Consider the following 7,660-nt stretch of genomic DNA (forward strand, 5'->3'; position numbering starts at 1 on the left):
TCCTGCTGCTGCCGCGCCGCCGGAGCACAATTTCTGTTCTCATCCTGAAGCAAAGTTCTTAACCTGAGGTACTATTTCTGGGTTAGCGGAGTCTGTAACCTGAAGCGTCTGTAACCTGAAGCGTATGTAACCCGAGGTACTACTGTAGTTCCAAGTGTTTTTGTTTCACCAATAGGCAGAAATAGTTTGTCCTGTCTGTTGGATAAATTTCTTTAAAAGGTTAATTTTTAACCAAGATGCAGCCATTCTCTTCCATGGGAAGCGATGATGCCCACTTCAAATGCAAGACGTGTTGATTTCCGAAACAGTATTTGCCATACGAATCAAGACACCGAAAAAATCAACTCAGAACTCACTTTTGCAATATTTGTGACCAAGGCCAGGAGATCCAAGTACAGAAGCAGTTTCTGCCCGGAGATGCTCTTACTCAAACTACGAGAAAGAAGATTCCACCTAAACATTAGGAAGAACTTCCTGACAGTAAGAGCTGTTCGACAGTGGAATTTGCTGCCAAGGAGTGTGGTGGAGTCTCCTTCTTTGGAGGTCTTTAAGCAGAGGCTTGACAACCATATGTCAGGAGTGCTCTGATGGTGTTTCCTGCTTGGCAGGGGGTTGGACTCGATGGCCCTTGTGGTCTATTCCAACTCTATGATTCTATGATTCTATGGATCTGGAGGCACATGGTGTGTGTCACACATGGTGTGTGTCTCAAGACAGCATCCCCATTTGCACTAATAATAATAATAATCATGATTTTATTATTTAATACCTCGCCCATCTGGCAGGGTGGCCCCAGCCACTGTAGGTGTGGCTTACGAGTTTGCATTTGCAATGCAGATGAGAATACACATCTCCAAGCCTCTTTTCCCAAGCAATGGACGTGTTGCTGCGTATCTGGAGTGGAGCCATTATGTGCAACTTTAAGAGGTTGGTTGAAACATTGGTATGTTTTTCGTCCACAGGACACAGCTGCTGCGGTGACCTTAAGAGCTTCTAGGAGAAATGCAAGAGGAAGCTTAGCACTGATTACTATTAATCCTCTTCAGGGTTATTTTAACCCCCACATTTGCAGGCATGGAAAGGCTACGAGAGAGACCAGAGCTGCCCTGTTTTTACTGAACAATAATTATACATACTTTATCAACCTTCTGAGAAAAATACAGAACATTAAACAAAGCCACAAAGACTTGCGAACTACCCAGCCTAAAATGAACTTATAATGTCCGGTTTTGTGCCTTTGAAATGCCATATTGTGCCTTTGAAATGCAAATCTCAATCCCTTCCTGTATATGGAAGCCGCCATTTCCTTAATATCAAGGAGATGCATTTGCTGATCTCCCCATTTCGGCCATTAATTGCTGTTTCCCGTCTAGGAAATCAGCACGTTATAATGAATATTTGCAAACATATTTCCCATAATTGGCTGCCATCCAGTAGGCACTAGTGGATCTATCTGTTGCCTGTTGTGCAAATCCGAGGCTGATGGAGAGAACTAACAATCACTAAACTGGTTCTTCATTTTTCAAAAGCCTTGCCTATTTTTCGTCTATCTACACAGGTGGCGCTGTGGGTTAAACCACAGAGCCTAGGACTTGCCAATCAGAAGGTCAGCGGTTCGAATCCCCGCGACGGGGTGAGCTCCCGTTGCTCTGTCCCAGCTCCTGCCAACCTAGCAGTTCGAAAGCACTGCTTTCAAAGTGCAAGTAGATAAATAGGTACCGTTCCAGCAGGAAGGTAAATGGCGTTTCTATGCGCTGCTCTGGTTCACCAGAAGCAGCTTAGTCATGCTGGCCACATGATGCAGAAGCTGTACGCCGGCTCCCTTGGCCAATAAAGCGAGATGAGCGCCGCAACCCCAGAGTCGGCCATGACTGTACCTAATGGTCAGGGGTCCCTTTACCAGTTACACAAGAGACTTGGAAGTAATAATAATAATAATAATAATAATAATAATAATAATAATAATTTATTATTTATACCATACCCATCTGACTGGGTTTCCCCAGCCACTCTGGGCGGCTTCCAACAAAATATTAAAATACAATAATCTGTTAAACATTAAAAGCTTCCCTAAACAGGGCTGCCTTCAGATGTCTTCTAAAAGTCTGGTAGTTGTTCTCTTTGACATTTGGTGGGAGGGCGTTCCACAGGGTGGGTGCCACTATCGAGAAGGCCCTCTGCCTGGTTCCCTGCAATTTGGCTTTTCACAGTGAGGGAACCACCAGAAGGCCCTCAACGCTGAACCTCAGTGTCCAGGCAGAATGATGGGGGCTTTGTAATCTGGCTGGACTTGGGGCATTCGGTGCCTTGGGATGCTGGACAGCAAAAAGCCAACCCCCCCTCCCATTTTCTATATCATAATCCAAAAAGTTAAATGTCTGAATTTTGATGTACTTTAGTCAGTTCATTAGGCTGAAGGAGAGGGAGAGATTACAAGGCGTTTCCACAGAATCTGAGGAGGACTCTCCTTCCTTCAAGGTTTTTATACAAAAGTTGGATGGTCATCTGTTATGTATGATTTAGTTTAGTTGCCTGCACCGCAGAGGGTTGGACAAGTTGACCCTCGGTGTCCCTTCCAACTCTACAATTCTATCTCATAAATGGTGGTATAGTTGTCACTTTATAATGCAATAGACTCATCGGACAGATGTGTACGTAACTCAGTTATCAGCTACTGGAGTTATGGTATGTTCATCGTGACGGTGTTAATGGAAATGCTTTCTCTCTGAAAGTGTCCTCCTTCCATAACAGTAAATTTTACTGAATTTGGGGGGCTGGTTGATGTAAAGCCAAAGCCTTCCATCATGTCACCCTTACTATTTAATGTGACAAAGTAGTAATCCTGATTCATATCCCACTGATTTAAGATGCTGCAGCCGTTGCTAGGGCTTCCTTCTTCCATATATCACAAGCGAAGAGAACATAAGTCTGTGGCTGGTCGTGGACCTTAGTTGTTGAATAGCGTGGCGAGATTGAAAGCAGATCTCTTTTTCCCCCCTGAAAAGGCCATTATCAAAGCAATCTTAGTTCTACCATTAGTGCTGACTTGTTCATGATAGATGGGCAGCGAATGCGTTTCTGGTTTAATTGCTGTAGTACAGAAGCGTGAATTTATTGTACTCTGTCGTTCCCCTTCTTTATAGGAAAAAATTATACGCAGAGAAGTGTTTGTTGCTGAAAGAGGAACAAGAATTGTAATTCCAGTTAACCATGAGATGGAACAATTGCATTTGATGCTCGGTTCTACCAGTATTTCCCTCATGCGTGCATGTTAAAAGCAGATACTTTGACTCCACCATTGTCTAAATAAATAAAAATGAAAAAATTGTCTAGTAGTACTTTAGAGTCCAACTAAGATAGTTTTCTCCCACTATATATAAGGTTGTGGCGACTTCTGTTTCAGTATATCTGAAGAAGTGTGCATGCACACGAAAGCTTATACCCAAAACTAACTTACTTGGTCTCTAAGGTGCTACTGGACAATTTTTAATTTTTATTTCTTTATTTCGTCTGCGTCAGACCAACACGGTTACCTACCCGAATCCGCCATTGTCTGTATGCTTGCAGAATGAAGGCTGTCAACCACAATTCCCTCAAGGGGAGGCAAACTCGGCCCTCCAGATGTTTTGAGACTACAGTTCCCATCATCCCTGACCACTGGTCCTGTTAGCTAGGGATGATGGGAGTTGTAGGACAAAAACATCTGGAGGGCCAGGCTCATGGGTATTGTATTTTCTAAGCGTAGCAAGCACTGGCATTAGCAAAGCTATGTGTTTGTGACTGTGTATGTGTGGACTTCGCTAGCAACTTGGAGGAGAGACCACTTGGAGCAGGATAGGAGTCTCTAGATTTTAAACGGAGCACTTTACAAATAAGGCAGAATGTGGGTTAAATTTACTTCCCCTTGAGACTTGAAGCTTAATTTAAAATCACTTAATATGTATTATCTCCAACATTTCTCTTCCAAGGCTTGAGATAGCTAAGCCACCAAAGTGTTTAAAAGCTGACTAAACTGACCCCAACTAAACGGTCCAATCATTAAAAGGCGGCAAAGGCATGATCTTTGCATTTGCCAATATAAAAGAGGCCTTTATAAATCCGCATTACAGTGCTACCTCGGGTTGCATACGCTTCAGGTTACAGACTCCGCTAACCCAGAAATAGTGCTTCAGGTTAAGAACTTTGCTTCAGGATGAGAACAGAAATCATGCTCCGGCGGCACGGCAGCAGCAGGAGGCCCCATTAGCTAAAGTGGTCCTTCAGGTTAAGAACAGTTTCAGGTTAAGTACGGACCTCCGGAGCGAATTAAGTACTTAACCTGAGGTACCACTGTACTCTGCAACTTCTAGCACGGCTTGGTAAATGGCACCTTTGAACTGGGGCACAGCGACTCTACTGAGAACCCCCTGATTTGCCTGAATTTATGCAAGAGGACGTCTTGGTATATCGGCATAGCTTTCAAGCAGAGTGTGGCCTGGTCTTCAAAGCAATGAACCACTGACAATTTGACATTCAGGCTCCTTTTTTGGCTAGGTGGGCGAAATGTTAAAGCAGTATGTGCTTTCATCTAGTCATCTGAATAACAAGTCATCCCAAAGCAGCGCCTCTGCCTTAAGGCCCGATGAAATCTCGACAGATTGCGCCTTCGTTTCTCTGCGTAGGTCTTGAAATATTTATTGTGACAGTCACCACTGAACTAAAATGTCACGTTGAACGTATACTGACTCCTATGTAGAGGCCTATTTATTATTTAGAGGCTTTTAGCCATTTCTGCCCTGGATAATAGATTCTTTTTATATATATAAAAAAACATAACTTTAAGGACAGCAAAAATATTTCACAAAAGTCACACACTGACACTCTGAAAATAACCTTTGCTCCATCACAGGGCTTTGAGAGCACAACCAAATTAGACCATGTCCTCCAACTGAGTCTCATCGGTTGAATTAATATAAAATGAGTTGTAACTCGGCTGTGACCCTTTATTAGTGACTGGCCTTTTAAAAGATATTAAAATGCAAACACTGGACAATGGGCTGCATACTTGAGGCACTATTAACTTGAAACTTAATAAATCAGATCTGAAGCATCCTTTTCCTCCCAATTTGAATAAGACAGCGCCCCTCACCGGATGGTGATACATCCATACATCTTGCAACGAAATGAAAAATTCATTGCTTTACGGCTTCAAAGGTGTTTTTGAGTTATTTTGCCTTTCTGATGCCATCTTTCATGCAATCCATTACTAGCTGTCTATCACCAACCATTGCAATTTTCCCTTCCAGAAATCTTAATTGCTTCTTATTTCTAATTCTTAAAGAAAGGCTTTGATCGGTGGGTGGAAAAATGCGTCCAATTGCCAAGATCCTCAGGGGACAGTCGCCTTTTAAAAACACGCACCTTCTGTCCTCAACTATTGAACTAAACGGTTGTGCTGATGGGATACTCAGATCACATAGATTCAGATTTATTATTTAGAAGCTTTTAGTGTTTTCTGCCCAGAGTCAATAAGAATTTGGGGGTTTCTTTCCCCCTCACTGCTTGTGGCCTATTTCTGATGGGCTGCAAGTAAGGTTCGATTCAGGTGCAGGCAGGAAAAACTCATTGAGGCAGCAAATATAGAATCAGGATTTGAAAACTGAAAACACCTACCCAGAGAAAAGATCCTTAAAAGTTCTTAAATCACTGCATGAACTACGTTTTTATTTTTGTCATGAGGAAAGCCACTGAATGCCAAAAAAAAAGGACCTTTCAGGTAAATTCCTGCACAGCAAGTGAAGTAACAGAAGACAGAACATAAACCTATCTGTGACATGAAACAAACCACCCTTTAAATATTATGATGAAGGTGGAGAAATCATTCTGAAGCAATCTTTTATATCTATTTATTTGAGAGTCAGAATATCTGTATAAGTAGCTGCATGTGACTTTCCCCTCCAATATCTTGTGCGTTTATTTCTTCACTTCTGAAAAAGGCGGATGCTGGTAAGCTTCTGAGAATGAATATGTTGTAAGCCACGTGTCAGGGGCGGGGGGGGGTCATTCTTTTATTCTCCCTCTTAATTTTCAGGTCAATTCCTCAGGTGATGGTGCAGTAAACTTTCTGCTTGTCCGTAATAAGCCTCATAGGAACTGCACTTCAGGTCTAAGGGCAGAGATACATAGCACGAAGCAAACATGGGGTACCCAACTAAAATGGGGGCCATTTGCAGGGGTATTTAGAAGACCAGAGGTGAGGGAACAATCCTGCCCTGCTCCTTTCCATTCTACTTGCAAATGCCATTCTCAGCCATGAATTTATTGTGGTTTTCCCCTTCAAAGCTGGGCTCCATATCTGGAAGCGAAGCACCAGCAGATGTTTTGGGGGGGGTGTCAAAAGGGGAGCCTTGGCCAACACACAAAATACCTTCCTTGCCTTTGTATTCACATACATACATGATGGGCAGAAGCATGTCCCTGCACACTGATGGATGTCCATCTTGGGAGTTCAGAAGACTCAAGGTTCTCAAGCACATCTCCACAGGGACTGAGACCAACAAAAGAGATGCATGCATTGTGACTTTTCAGGATTCCCCATGTGAGAGCAGTTTCCTATGCTTCTCCAAAACATTTCATGATGGCCAAGAGGAGATCCTGTGCAAGGATCAACAGCCGGAAAATGGCGGGAGCATGACCGATCTGTTTGAGATCTGACTTCCCAGCTTCACCTGCTCATTAACTTACAAAGCCACAAGCTGTAATTTATCCTTAAGTTCCTTCCTCTGTATTCTGCTACTGAGATATACTAAGTCTCTGAGCAATCTGCAAACCAGTTTTCGTTGAGTTGGGCTCTCGTCTCATCAAACTGCTACACATTTTCAAAAATAAAACAATTGTGTACAGTTGTACCTTGGACGGAATCCATTCCGGAAGTCTTTTCGACTTCCAAAATGTTTGGAAACCAAAGTGCGGCTTCTGATTGGCTGCAGGAAACTCCTGCAGCCAATTGGAAGCCCCGTCGGATGTTCGGGTTCCAAATAACATTTGAAAACCGGAACACTCAGTTCCGGGTTTGCGGCGTTTGGGAGCCAATATGTCTGAGTACCAAGGCGTTTGGGATCCAAGGTACAATTTTACAGTACTACCTATGTCTGCTAGTAATGTTTGAAGGATACTTCTATTACAGATTGACTGGAATTAAATTTTGAACCAATGAAGTTCAGCCATGAACGGTAGATGTGAGGCCCAACTAGAATCGTAGAAATGAACAATGGCCTTTTCAAAAAGGATCAAGGGCAATTTTAAAAGCAATGTGTTTCTTTGGCATGGCCACATCATATGTATTGTTCTCTGTTTTACAGCAATTTGTAGAAATAAAATACAAATAAGGGCCTTGAGCTAGAAAATGCCTATATGTTTATCAATAGCACAGACATAATGGTTTGCAGAGTGGAAGTTGAAGGGTTGAACTGTAGGGATTTCATAACTTCACAAACATTTGGCTTTTGAGTTCAGAGAAAGGTACACATCCCCTATTTGAACCTACACCAGGCCAGAACATGAATAACCTACTGAAAAATAGAAGCAACACTTGATTTGCAAGCCACAGGTTGCTCAATATAAAACCATATTCATAAACAAGTTGTCAAATTGGTGTACTTTGAGCTGTACTTGTTATAGT

This window comes from Podarcis vaucheri (genome assembly GCF_965113315.1).
Source record: "Podarcis vaucheri genome assembly, chromosome: 8".
Lineage (NCBI taxonomy): Eukaryota > Metazoa > Chordata > Lepidosauria > Squamata > Lacertidae > Podarcis > Podarcis vaucheri.